Below are 11,489 nucleotides of genomic sequence, written 5' to 3' on the forward strand. Positions count from 1 at the left end.
GAAATCAGGTGGTTCACGCTCTCTCTTAGAAGATACCCAACATCAGGCAAATCTGAGACCTTGAGTAACTGAGGATGTCTTCAGAGACGTGACATGAGGAGACAGAATGCATCTCACAGCTCTAGGCTGGGAGCGCATATGTAGCGCTGGTTCTGCTGAGGTCGTCTGGAGAATCACTGCCCTGAGCGTGTGCTTCTTTCTTTCTTTTTGGCCTGTCAGGAGAAGCTCAGCCCAGTTCAGAAAACAGTACAATTATGATCAGCAATGTTATTCTTGCATCAATCTTCACCAGTAATTCTGAAAATGCCCATTTACTTTGGTTGCATAAGGTACTGTCATGCTTCTGTCAAAGGTTGGGATATTAAGCCGTTTTTTATTAATATCTACTCTCACCCATCCCTAAATACTTTTGTCTTCAGTCTCAACCTCTGTACTTCCTGGGATCATATGATTCGGATGGAGTCCTGAGTTCACCACTACACATGCAAGGAAAGGAACAATGGCAGGGCCTTTCCAAGAAGCCATATAATGGCTTTACCAAAAGAACTGTCCCAAGCAAGAAGAGTGAGGCTCCACCCAGGAGAGTTTCCAGGTCTTCAAATCATGCTAATAATAGTAAGTGCATCCCAGGACTTGAGGCTTACATTACATTAAATTAGGGGGAGGCATCTCAAACAGAATAAACTCCATAAATAATAGTTAGAACCATCACCATCACCATCGTCTATGACCAGCACCTCCATTCTCTTCATCATCAGCATCATTATTACCATCATCATCACCATTATCACCATCACTGTCTTCACTACCATAATTACCATCACCACCACCATCATTATCATCCTCTCCACCATCACTGCCAATAGTGTCATCACCATCAACACCAACATTATCATCACCACCACCATTAACAACAGCATTCTGGAACTGGTAGATTGCTTCTGTCTTCTTTGTTAAAATTTTTTAACTCCCACACCCCTTAATATTTCACCGAGAACTTTGAAACACAATGCACCTGACCATGCCCATCACAGAGGTTCTTGTAAAGTGGCATGTACTTCCTCTCTGACCACATGAAATGGCAGGGATGCATGTCAACAGCAACTGTGCACCTCATGATCCAGACCCACCATGGACAAGCCTGGACGCATGGCTGTAAGCTCAAGGGATACAGAGCAGGAGGGCCCTCTCCTCCCAGGAGGCAGTCTGACCAGATGGCTGAGAATAAAGATGTTGAGAAACTGGCTGTCTGTGATCTTGAACGTGCAACTCACTCGCACCCCACAGGGAGCCTTTTTGAGGCTCTGCCTTGATGTTTTGAATGAAGCTCATTGTGATGCATGCCGGTTCTGCTTATTGATAGTGATGAGTGAGATGAGACCCAGGTGAGTTATTTGGCAGCAGGGAGTGGTGCTGTTTTTAATCAAAGCAAATAAAAAGACAATCTTTTTATTGAAAAGATGTATCCTCAAGGCCTTTTACAGACTGCAGATGTATGCACCTTAATCTTACATTCCTTAGAAAAGAGAACATTCTTGAAAAGTAAGCTATATGTTCCTAATCTCACTGTAAAATGCTTGAATAGCTCTGTGTTTTTGAATCAGTAAAGAAAAGAAAGGCAAGGACAAAGCCTGCTGGGATGCAGGAACCACCATTGTCACACAGCCCCTGGCAGGCGACGCTGGGTGACACTGAATGCTGGACCACCAAGCTCTGAAGCTGCCAAGAAAAGATTTGGTTTTACAGTATGAACATGAGAACATATCTGTAGGAGAAACACACACAAAACAATGACTAAAACACGAAAACACAACAGGATGAATAGAATAGCAAAACCCAACATCTGCGGAGTTGATGTGGTAGTTTTTCCTTCTGTCAGAGAAGATGTTCCACCCACACTTAAAGGCTTAAGTGGCCGGCGCCTAGTAGATCCCATACAATAGCAATGGATGTTAGAGGCAAATAAAATGGTGCTTAAAAAAACAAGAAGGGACACGCCAGTCTCTGTGCATGCTCTCAGGGAGAAACCTGTAAGACAAATGGCCAAAGAGAAACTCCCTTCCAGGCGGAGCAGAGCAGAGCCAGCACATTTTTCACACTGAGCAGGGGAGAGAGATTTTCTGTTCAGTGAGGTTGCTAAGAAAAAACATTCAAGTTCCTAAAATATTCAGGTTTCATGACTTTTTTTCTCTACTCCTGTGACAGAGGAGGTTTCATGACTTTATAAAAGACAGATAATGTATAGAAAACATTGTCACTGGGTTTCTAATGTGATTAGACCCAATTAGACCAAAAAAGAAAAAAAAACCCGTATTTCCAAGTAACTGATTGCCCATGAATAATTTTATTTTCTCAAAACGGTTTGTGTGCATACAGACATAGCTTTGCCATTTCTTTAGTTGTTTTACCATTCTCTCTTTTTTCCCACTTCTAGGTATATACTCACATTTTACCATTTTCAAATGACTCTTACTACCAAAACCATTAATGCCTTAATGAAGTCTTTTTTCTTTTAACAAGTGAAATGCAATTTTTAGTTCGACCTTTGTCCGTGGTAGGAAAGGTGGGCATGGGTTGGAACAGCACAGGAGAAGCCCCTTTTACAAGGCCTCTACTGGCTCAGACGCTTAAGGAAGGCTTAATTACAAAATAGACAAGACCAGCAAGGTGAGCAGAGCAGAGGGGCGTCAAGAATCAGAACATGAACTTGAGAAGTTAAATACTTATGGGGTCTCTTCTAGGCTGAAATTCTTGTCCACCAAGAATCTCAGGATAGAATCTTGTTTTAAAATAGGGTCTTTGCAGATGTATTTAGTTGAGATAGGGTTATGTGGCATTAGACTGGGTCCTAACCCAGTGACTGGTCCTAATAAAAAGAGAAAACAGACATAGAGACACAGAGACACAGAGAAGAATACCACATGTGGACAGAGACAGAGAGATTGGAGTGATGTGTCTACAAGCCAAGAAATGGCGTGAACCACCAGCGACCCCCCAAAACAGGAAGAGGCAAGAAGCCCTCCCCTGGAGCCTTCAGAGATAGTACGGCCCTGCCCACACCTTGATTTGGACTTCCAACCTCCAGAACTGTGAGAGAATACCATTTCTGTGGTTTTAAACCATAAAGTTTGTGGCATTTTGTTATATCAGTCCTAGGAAACTAATCCAAAGCCCCTTAGTCATCTAGAGAATGGGTTCCACAGACTCAGCTCCTTTCAGGAATCCATAAGCACGGAGCCTCTGAGTGCCCTGGGAGTCTGTGAATGGAAGGAGCTGTGGCGGTGGATTAAACAGCACATCCTCAAGGGACGTCACTGGGGCGTCGGAACTGACAGACGCTGTTTCCGTCTGCTGAGCAGCTCCATGCGTTCTGTTAACCTTGGCATGGATGCCTTCCTCTTCTTCTCAAGAGGGCTTCTGGAAAGCCGCGTGTCTTTCATCATCAAGCCTGAATTTTCAAAGGCCAGGGATGTCCTTTACCGATGGTATACGGCATTTAATGGAGATTCTGCAATTTTCACCCCACGTCTCAGGGCACCGCTGCCTCTGTAATCACCTCCATACGTCTCTCTCTTCCCCCCACAGCGTCTCTCTCTCCCGCAGCCCTCTCCATTCAGCCTTGAACACAGCCCTGCCATAATCCCCTGTGCATTTGACTTCCCAGAACCCCCACGCCTTCCTCCTTTCCTGCCTTTCCTTTGCTGTTCCAAGCTAAATGTGGTAGTTCCCTGCTGCTGCTAGAACAAAGTTCCACAAACTGAGAGGATAACATTGCAGAAACGTACCTTCTCGCAGTTCTGGAGGCCAGAACTGCGTAATCCAGGGGCTGTCGGGTCGCTAAAGGCGCTGGGGAAGAGACCTTGGCTCCTGGCTTCCGGTTTAATGTTTAATTGCCTTAATCCAGGCAACGTCAGCTCCAAATACAAAAGCCTCCCACCATCCCTGCCTCCCATCATCCTGAAGAAGGAGACTCCAGGCTCAGACAGAAGGCTGCCCCTGAGGCTGCCCTGTGCAAAGCCCAAACTGTGTACAGTATTCAGATGACCATGCAATATGAACAGCCATCCAGGACAAGCCCGGTTTGCTCCCTTGAGAATCGGGAAGGCTGCCCAACTCTCTCTTTTCCCCCAATTTGTGCTCCTACGGTGTTTCCAGTGTGCACAGAATTCCTGGAAGAACAACTGAAGAGAAAGCAAAACCAGGCATTTGTCAAGGAGAAACAGAGCTGGACACAGGCCTCCGGGCTAAGGACAGATTCTGTTCAGTGCTGATGCAACCGGGGAAGGGAGACTTTCGTATAGAGGAAGCTCCACTCCAAATACAAAAGCAGGTGGGGCTCTGTGGCCAAGGAGCAGTGGTAGGGGTCAGTTGGTGGATGGAAATTAGTAAGAAGAGACGTCAGGGTAGGGAGTAACTGCTAAGCCAGCTCACCTGGATCCTTGCAGAATGTGAGGGGGTGTGGGTGGGCGGGGATCAGGTATCACTGAAAGGCTGGCTTAGCAGGTTCTTTGTTAAGACTGGCAAGGCAGCCTGAGAACACGGCTGATGGAAAAGAAGGCTCAGAGGCACTTGCCTAAAATTTGGTCAAAGGGAGAGTGTTTGCCAATGTGCAATAATAGATACAAAAATCAGCTTCCAGTGATTAAGTGTTTGTGACTGCAGGGTAATGTCACAAAGGCCTGAGCACCCACTTTGGTCAGGCTGGTGAAACCTCACGACAGCCCGGAGGTGCATCTGTCATCACCTGTTGCAAATGAGGAAACTGCAGCTCAGCAAGGCGGAGGGAGCCCCTCGGCAAGGCGGAGGGAGCCCCTCAGCAAGGTGGAGTGAGCCCCTCAGCAAGGTGGAGTGAGCCCCTCAGGTGCACGACGAGGAGGTAAAGGGCAGAGCTGAGGCTTGCAGCCAACTGTTTGATCCTGCAGTGTTCACACAATGCCTTCTACACCTGAATCCCTTAAACATGGCCAGCTTTGGGCACTTCCCATCAGCATTGTTTCCAACAGCCACAATGTCCAGTTAGTAAAAGAGCTGCCATGTCAGCTGGAAACCCTTCTCCTTGCCCCACACGTGGAGCATGTGCCACTGGCCAAGCCTCTCTAAGGCAGGCAAGGCTGCCACAGAAGCCGGCACTGATGGAGGGAAGTGGATCCAGTCTGCCCCAGAGCTGCAGGTGGGGGCCCAGGACCACAGCTGGAGCTTTGACTCACTGGGCTGCACGCTGGTTGCTGGCCCCAGGTGCTGGTGATGGTGTGGTCTCAGTACACTGAGCCTTAAACGCCTGCCAGTTCAGGCGGGGTAGGGAGGTGGCTCCTGTGGCAGGTTCAGTGGTGCTGAAGTTGCCATCAGCTTCTCAAGAGCTGCACCTCACACCACCCACACTGCATGCACCTGCTTTCTAGAAAGATCAGGGAGACAGCCAGGAGCAGCACCCTAAGGACACAGCAAAGATAGTTGCTTGGGCATTGAAGCCAAGCTCTATGGGTCCTCCTTGCCTTGGGCACCTTGTCACCTCTCTGGGCCTCAATTTCCTGCAGGTGAAATGAAGAGGATAGACTATGTTTAATTGTGGGACGTTGAGGCTCTATTAAACTTTTAACTAGGAAATGTCCACGTAGACCAAAGCAGGCTTTGCTTCCAATGTGAACAAACAAAGGCCCGCTGTGTGAAGGGGTCAAGGGGTCGGCAGCAGTCCTGGGCACAGAGTGGAGGAGGGATTTTCTCCTGCAGAGGGCACAGACCCATGCCCAAGGGTCACATCAGGTAGGTTCCATGGCCCCAGCCACTCTGATGTTGCTGGAGGTAAACCCTCGATGTCACAGCCGGGTCTGGACGTCACAGCCTGGGTCACCACCTTGGGTGAAGAGCAAGGTGCCAGCAGTCAGGAGCCCCCGAGGGGCACATGCTTCATTTCTCAGTTTGCCAATTTGGCCATTAGTATCCCAGCTCGGCCACTGAGTGCTGACACTGATCCCCCGACCTCCCCACAGAGCCACTGCTGCCACGACACAGGGTAGACACCGGTGCTCGCCACACTTCCTGCTGGGGTCGGGATTGGGGAAGTGCTGAGCCAGGACCATCAGTCACTGTGGCTCACCATAGTCAGCTCCCGTGGGTGGGCTGTGAGGAGGAATGGAGAGCAGGGAGGAGGGAACTCATGGGTGCCTTCTATTGCAGCCACCCTTCATCTGTCAACACACAGTCCCCAAGCAGCTGCTGTGTGCTGCACTCTCCCTGGAATTCCAGCCTGCAGCCAACCAGGGGAGACGCCCACCCTGACAGATTTCTTGCTCTAGCAGGAGAGGGGAGATGATGAACAACATACATTTAATTGTCCAACGTGTATTTACATGGTGAAGATGGGCAGGAGAAAAGCCAAGCAGGGAAAGAGAACCAGTAGACAGGGAGGTGTCACTGGGAGGGGAGGCTCAGTGGAGATGGAAGGAGAAGCAGGTGGAGGTGGCCATGCTGCTGTGTCCTGGGCAGAGGGAGAGTGGAGTCCAGGTCCCAAGGCACGCATAGAGCCAGCAGGGTAGACGACCGGCAGGGTAGAGACGACCGGCAGGGTAGACGACCAGCAGGGAGACTCAGGGTTGGAGTAGCTGAAGCAGAGTCAGGCAGGGAAAGGTCACAGAGGATGAAGTGAGGGAGGGCATGGGGACTGTGGAGCATCGTGGTTCAATGTTAGAACTTCTGCATTCGTTCCTAGTGAGACAGGAAATGCAGAGGCTCAACAGGCAAGAAAGGGCATGACCTGGTTTATGTTTTAACACTCTTCTGGCTGCTGGGCTGAAAATGGGTGGGGAGCAAGGGGCAGGCGCTGCACACGCCTAAGTGACAGAAATGCTTGCTTAGCTTAGGGCTGTAGAGGTGGGCCTGGGGAGTAGTCGCTGGATTCGGGATACTGGTTAGGGGTACAGCTCTCAGGGTATACTGAGGACTGGGATGGGGGGGTGAGAGTCAGCACTGAGCAGTCACTCCACAGTCTTGACCCTGGACGGCTGGAAGGACAGAGCTGCTATTTACTGTGATAACAAGAGCAAGGAGCACAGGTTGCAAGAGGATGATCAGGACTTATATTCCGAACATAGCAAATTTCAGATGCCCGTTAGGCTTGCAAGTGAAAACGCTGTGTAGGAATTAGATACAGTAGTCCAGAGTTCAGGATGTTGATCATGGCTAAATATGTAAATTGAGAAGCAACAGCAAACTTAGGATATTTAAAACCAAGAGACTTCGAGCATGGATAGAGAAAGAATGATGTCAAGGATAGAACCTGAGGCATATCAGGTTTAAAGAAAACAGAGAAGGAACCCTACAAAGGAAACCGAAGGGGAATCCAGGGAGGTGGGAGAAAAGCCTTCGTGCATTGCGGAAGCCGAGTAAAGAGGGTGTTTCACAGAAAAGGAGGACCTCCCATGGGCAGTGCTGCTGGGGGTAAGAGGAACACTCAGAATTAACTCCTGGATATAACCTGGGGTCTACCATCTGTGACCTTGACCAGAGATCCCAGGAGCAGTAGGAACAAAGGAACAAAGTGATCTGAGTTACTTCAGAGCAAAACGAGGGCAGCTGCTGCAGAAAAAAGTGGAAAGAAAGGAAGATCATTTTGTAACACAGAAAGAAATAATGACATGTTCATCTGCTGATGGAAATGACCCAATAGGGAGGGAGAAATTGATCTCGAAGGAGAGAGGTGAAAATTACCCAAGTGATGTCCTTGAGAAGGGGTGGGATTTATCCTTAGTAACAGGAGAGGAAACGGAGGAGTCGGCACAGCTGGGGGAGGTGGGTGGATGAAGGGGAGGGAGCTTGCAGCAATTCTTTTCTGATCACTCCAATTTCCTCCATGAAACTAAAGAAGCAAAGAAATCAGCTGATATAAGATTGAAGGAAGAGTTGACGCAGTTTCAAGAGAGAGGAAGTGTGAGACGGTGATCTGTATGTGTTGCATGACGGCCAGACATCTCTCAGGGCCCATTTGAGGTCAGTGGTCATAAATTTAACAGGAGCAGTGTCAGCGCAATGGTATTCTGTCCAGCCTTTCACTGCACAGGGGAAGGGGCAGCGTGGCCAGAGGACTGGGGCCTTGCCAACGAAGTGAGATCCAGAGAGGAACAAGGCAGTTCAGCATATTGGTTGTGAAGTATTATCCTTTCTTTAAGATAAGAAAATGAGTTAAGTTACTTGCCCAAGGTCACAGAGCTAGTGAGATACCTATTTGGGATTTAAAATCCAATCTAGCTGACTCGAAGGTCATTAATCTTTCTACTACTTGACAAAGAATTGCATTTTAGGCCAGGTACTGTGGCTCATGCCTGTAATCCCAGCACTTTGGGAGGCCAAAGCTGGGAGATCACTTGAGGCCAGGAGTTCAAAACAAGCCTGCTCAACACTGCAAGACCCCCATCTCTACAAAATTTAAAAAAAAAGAAATTAGCCAGGTATGGTGGCACATGCCTGTCTGTAGTCCCAGCTACTCTGGAGGCTGAGGCAGAGGATTGCTTAAGCTCAGGTATTTGAAGCTGCAGGGAGCCATGATAGCACCACTGCACTCCTGCCTCGGTTACAGAGCAAGACTCTGTCTCAAAAAAAAAAAAATGCATTTGACAGATAGCCATTATATCTCAGATCTGCCCTAGAGCTTCTATGCCACTGTATCATGCATACCACTTTGAATCGCTTTGTTTGTATTACTCACCATTAGTTTTTTCATTTTCCAGTGTTTTGCAGTGGTTTATTTTTAATAATTTATTATGGCATGACCTACATGTAGGAAAATCAGAGTTGAGAGGTATACAGCTCAATAAATACCACAAAGCGATAATTACTAAGAAGCTTCTTGTGTCTGGGAATTGATGTCTTGCATTGATTTTAGAAAATTCTCAGCCGTTTTTCAGTAACCAAAACAGCATAGACCAATGGACAGAGTAGAGAGCTCAGAAAAAAAAAAAGAAAGAAAGAAAGAACGAAACATAGAGCAATGGAACAGAGTAGAGAGCTCGGAAGTAAGGTCACACACCTACAACCATCTGATCTGCAACCAAGTTGACATAAACAAGCAATGGAGAAAGTACTCCCTATTCAATAAGTGATGCTGGAATAACTGGTTAGTCATATGCAGAAGATTGAAGCTAGAACCCTTCCTTATACTATATACAAAAATTAACTCAAGATGGATTAAAGACTTAAATGTAAAACCTAAAACCATAAAAGCCCTGAAAGACAACCTAGGCAATACCATTCTGGATATAGGAACTGGCAAATGTTTCATGATGAAGGCACCAAAAGCAATCGCAACAAAAGCAAAAATTGACAAATGAGATCTAATTAAACTTAACAGCTTCTGCACAACAAAAGAAACTATCAAAAAAGTAAACAGACAGACATCCTACAGGATAGGAGAAAAGCCCTGTTAAAACCATCAGATCTCATGAGATCACACCCACTATCATGAGAACAGCATGAGGGTAACTGTCCCCATGATTAAATTACCCCCACTGGGTCCTTCCCATGACATGTAGAGATTATAGGAACTACAATTCAAGGTGAGATTTGGGTGGGGACACAGAGCCAAACTATATCATTCCACCATGGACCCTCCCAAATCTCATGTCCTCACATTTTGAAACACAATCATTCCCTTTCAGCAGTCCCCCAAAGTCTTAATTCATTCCAACATTAACCCAAAAGTCCAAGTCTAAAGTCTCACCTGAGACAAGGCAAGTCCCTTCCACCTATGAGCCTCTAAAATCAAAAACAAGTTAGTTACTTTCTAGATGCAACTGGGCTGTAGGAATTAGGCAAATACACCCATTCAAAATGGGAGAACTTGGCCAAAACAAAGCGGCTACGGGACCCATGCAAGTCCGAAATTCAGTGAGGCAGTCAAATCTTAAAGCTCCAAAATGAACTTCTTTGATTGATGTCACTTTCAGGGTATGCTGATGCAAGAGGTGGACTCCCACAACCTTGAGAAGCTGCAGCCCTGTGGCTTTTCAGGGTACACCCCTTCTCCTGGCTGCCTTCACAGGCTGGTGTTAAGTGCCTGTGGCTTTTCCAGGTGCACGGTGCAAGCTGTCAGTGGATCTACCATTCTGGGGTCTGAAGGACAGTGGCCTTCTTCTCACAGCCTGACTAGCAGTGCCTCAGTGGGGACTCTGAGTGGCAGTTCCAACCCCACATCTCCCTTCTGCACTGCTCTAGCAGAGGTTTTCCATGAGGGCTCCACCCCACAGCAAACTTTTGCCTAGGCATTCAGGCATTTCTATAGATTCTCTGAAATCTAGGCAGAGGTTCCCAAACCTCAACTCCTGACTTCTGTGCACCTGCAGGCGCAACAACACATAGAAGCTGCCAAGGCTTGGGGTTTGCACCCTCTGAAACCATGGCCTTAGCTGTACCTTGGTCTCTTTTAGCCATGACTGGAGCTGCTGGGATTCAGGGCACCAATCCCTAGACTGCACACAGCAGAGGGGCCGTTAAGTCCAGCCTTCAAAACCATTTTTTCCTCGTAGGTCTCCAGGCAAATTTCTGAAGCTGGCTTGAATTTCTCTTCAGAAAACTGGTTTTTCTATCACATAATCAGGCTGCAAATTTTCCAAACTTTTATGCTGCACTTCCTCTTGAATGCTTTACTGCTTAGAAATGTCTTCTGCCATGTACCCTAAATCATCTGTCTCAAGTTCAAAGTTTCACAGATCTCTAGGGCAGGGGCAAAGTGCTGCCAGTCTCTTTGCTAAAATATAGCAACAGTCACCTTTGTTCCAGTTCCCAACAAGTTCTTCATCTCCATCTCAGACCACCTAAGCCTGGGCTTCATTGCTGATATCACTATCAGCGTTTTAATCAAAGCCATTCAACAAATTTCTAGGAAGCTTCAAACTTTTCTTCCAAGCCCTCCAAATTGTTCTAACCTCTGCCTGTTACCCAGTTCCAAAGTCACTTCCACATTTTTGCGTATCTTTACAGCAGCTCTCCAAGACCTCGGTACCAATTTGTTGTATTAGTATGTTCTCATGCTGCTATGAAGAAATATCAGAGACTCGGCAAGTTATAAAGGAAAGAAGTTTAATTGACTTCAGTTCTGCAGAGTTGAGGAGATCTCAGGAAACTTACAACCATGGTGGAAGGGGAAACAAATGCATCCTTCTTCACACGGCAGCAGCAAAAGGGGGAAAGCCCCTGATAAAACCACCAGAGCTCATGAGAATCCACTCACTATCATGAGAACAGCATGAGGGTAACCACTCCCATGAATAAATTACCTCCCATTAGGTCCCTGTCATGACACAAAGGGATTGTGGGAACTACAATGCAAGGTGAGATTTGGTTGGGAACACAGCACCAAGTCATATCACTTGGCCTTTGAGTTCTTGCTTTCTTGGAAGTTCTCCAAAGTTTTAAACAGATAGATAAGCTCTTTTTTTCTTTACATTGTGTTTAGCTTTTCTAATTGTTCTTGGTAGGAAGACTGATCCCATTAACAGAAT

The 11,489-nt window shown here is 47.0% G+C and overlaps 1 long non-coding RNA gene across 1 annotated transcript; it reads left to right on the forward strand.

Moving 5' to 3' along the window:
- The first annotated feature begins 939 nt into the window (after positions 1 to 939).
- LOC116552405 lies at positions 940 to 11,025 on the forward strand. Its single transcript, XR_004269369.1, has 3 exons — positions 940 to 952; positions 2,129 to 2,132; positions 10,895 to 11,025. It is a non-coding gene; the product is annotated as an uncharacterized LOC116552405 (long non-coding RNA).
- The last annotated feature ends 464 nt before the right edge of the window (positions 11,026 to 11,489 follow it).

The sequence above is a fragment of the Sapajus apella genome, unplaced genomic scaffold, assembly GCF_009761245.1.
Source record: "Sapajus apella isolate SASKATOON/1434 unplaced genomic scaffold, GSC_monkey_1.0 scaffold11, whole genome shotgun sequence".
Lineage (NCBI taxonomy): Eukaryota > Metazoa > Chordata > Mammalia > Primates > Cebidae > Sapajus > Sapajus apella.